The following is a 3253-nucleotide window of genomic DNA, read 5'->3' on the forward strand; positions in this document are numbered from 1 at the left end:
TTGGACAGACCACTCCTAGCGCCAAAGTGTCTTAAACGAAGACAGACAGTAGGCTGCTGTAACGCCCTTTTGTTCATTATATTTGGGGGTAACTTTTTTCTGCTGGGAATATGACGGATAGCTGTGCAAAGAATTTGTCACGCTCTTCACAAGCAAGATTCTTGAGGTCGGGAAGGTCGAATGAGTATAATAATATTGTCTCACTTTTTTCCCAAACTAAATGCTCAAATGGACAAGTGATTATTATACAATAAATTCGTTGGTACAATTATATTTTCTGTCTGTAACATTAAAAAAAACAAAATACTTTAATATGGGAATTGGTTTTATTAGGTTGAATAAATTCGATTTAGACACACATAGCGGAGAGGTGTGTCTGAGCAGCAGGCTTTAAAGGGAAAGGAGGAGAGAGTAATGGAGGAGAGAGGGGAGTACACACCCAGTCTGAGGCTCTGCTCCAGTATGGGAGAATTGGAACACCTACATGTATGTGCTTTCAGCAGACAATAAGTAAGCATTAGGCTATATCAGTGGTATTCAAACTTCTTCAGCGGGGACACCATTTTTTTCCGCCAGAATTTCTGGGGACCAATTTCTTTCCACAATAATTTCTCTTGACCCCACCCCAAATATAATGACACAACCTTAAAATCTGACATTTTTACATCAACAAATAACCCTCAATTCATTACATTTTCATCTCTTATTAAAATGAAAAGAAACCAATACATACGTTTACACAATAAAATTAGATTTTTCAAACGATCTTTCTCAAAAACATTTGTATATTGTCCCATACAATAATCTGTAATCTTAATCTTCTGTTCCTTTTTGGTGACCCCATTGCAGACCCCGACTTGAATACCATTGGGCTAATCATAGCGTTAACACAAGACAGCAACGTCACACAAGCGAATAGCTGATTGCTGGAACAAGTGAAGCTGATCTGAAGTGCTTTACAAAACCTTCAAAACCTACAAAACCTACAAAACCTTCAACCTTCAACAATATGACACTCACATGTTCAATGTTATCAAACACTCCAACCCTCCATCTTAAATAGATAGTGGCCAGACATCCATATTTTGGCCAGAAGATAAAACAACTGAGTCATGTGTCTCTTTTTAAACAATGTGTCTGAGAGTAGATTTTTCAGAATGACATATTCTGCCCTCTGGTGTTTAAATCTGGTCTGTGTCGATCCCTAATGGATCGAGTGCACTCTCTCTGGTGTGTGTGTGTGTGTGTGTGTGTGTGCGCGTGTGTGTGTGTGTGTGTGTGGTCATAGCCACTACTTCCAGTGTCTACCTCCAGTAATTACTATAGTAAAGATTCAGCCATTCATATTTGCTTCTCATCAATTAAATTAGGCTACTGTAATTACAAGAGAGATAAACATCAATGCACCCACATATAACTGCATGGTGAATAATACATAACATGTGGTCCTATCCAGTGATGCAGTGTTAAACAGAAAATCGGTGGGTAAACTTTGATAGCTGGTCACAGTGAAAACAAGTAACGCTACATATACTCCCTGCTAAAATAGTGGTACATGTTTTTCATGAAATACAATCCCCCAAAAGGTGGGTAAACTGTCATGCAAAACAAAGGTGATTAAAGGGTGTTTACTTGTGTTTACCCTCCGCTACACCACTGGTCCTATCTCTGTATCATGAGATATCTCTTTGATATGTATGGAGCAGCAGAATCCATGATTCGTGTCTCTTATTGAACGGACCATGTTTAGAATGAAGAGTGTTTGGCATGTGCATATACAGGTAACTGTCAAAATAAAGGAAACGCCAACATAAAGTGTCTTAATAGGGTGTTGGGCCGCCACAAGCTGCCAGAACAGCTTCAATGCACCTTGGCATAGAGTCTAAAAGTGTCTGGAACTCCATTGGAGTGATGCAACACCATTCTTCTATTAGAAATTCCATCATTTGGTGTTTTGTTGATGGTGCTGGAAAACGCTGACTCAGGCTCCGCTCCAGAATCTCCCAGATTTTTCTTTTTTTAAGTAAATTTAACATTTATTTAACTATGCAAGTCAGTTAAGAACTAATTCTTATTTAGTGTTACATTGGGTTGAGATCTGGTGACTGATACACACGGTCACACACACACACTTTTAAACCCCCTATGCTCTTATACATTACCCATGATAGGATGTTAATTGCTTAATTATCTAAGGAACCACACTGTGTGGAAGCACCTGCTTTCAATATACTTTATATCCCTAATTTACAAATAAGTGTTTATTTTGGCCAGTTACCTGTATCCTTCAGAGGTATTGAGTGTCCTCCTAGGGCTATTAATATAAGGTAATTCAATGTTTATAACCAACACTGAAATGTTTATAACCAATCTCTGCTATGGGTATGGAGGTGTGTAGACACTTCGCAGTGTATTTTTGGGTGAAAACAACGACAGTAACATTTCTATTTTGCAATGTACCAAACAGTTCTACCCCATTTCTTCTCTACCGTATGCATAATCAGAACCAGGTTCTCGACTTGAAGGGCCAAACACACCCCACACCCAAGGGACACACCTTGTTTTTTTCAGCAGAGATTGAGTGATGGTGTTCGCTTTTCTCCTTTCTTTCCCTCCTTAGATCTAATAATCCTTACTGCACCAACAAACCCCAGAGCGAGACTGAACGCGCCTGTGTTTTCAAATGTCATGTGTACAGTGGGGAGCCACCCTGAAATAGCTGGACTGAACACTACCTAATATCCCCTAACAAAGACTTCAACAGACATGATGTGTCACTCTGACTCCCTCCAGCATAATGGGGTTGGGATCATTAGATAGTAAACAGAAAGATGACAATGAGTTGCAGTTATGTCCATGCCTCGTTTTTGTAGTTGTTGTTAATGTCTGATTCTAGAATGGAAAGTTGGTAAGTCTAAGGGGTTCAGTAGGAAGGCTCCAGTCAGAATGTATGAATCTCTTACAGACTCACTCAACAGTATAGTAGGTGTGGCACAGGGTTGGGCCTTCATGTCTGCCCCCCTCCCTCGCCCACTTCTTTCATTGTCAGCAATGCTAAGAGCATGTGTCTATTTTAATACCCTGTCTAACCCTGTCTAACCCTTTCGCAATGTCCTATTGGCTACATGTGCTTCTATGAACAACCTGGAGAACTTTTGGAAGCTTTTACTTTCGATTGGCAGAGCACGACCAGTTTGGTTGCATGTCTATCCTAACCCCTCTCTCTCTCTCAACTATTTCTGTCTGTCTCTGA

Source organism: Oncorhynchus kisutch, linkage group LG27 (assembly GCF_002021735.2).
Source record: "Oncorhynchus kisutch isolate 150728-3 linkage group LG27, Okis_V2, whole genome shotgun sequence".
NCBI classification, from domain to species: domain Eukaryota; kingdom Metazoa; phylum Chordata; class Actinopteri; order Salmoniformes; family Salmonidae; genus Oncorhynchus; species Oncorhynchus kisutch.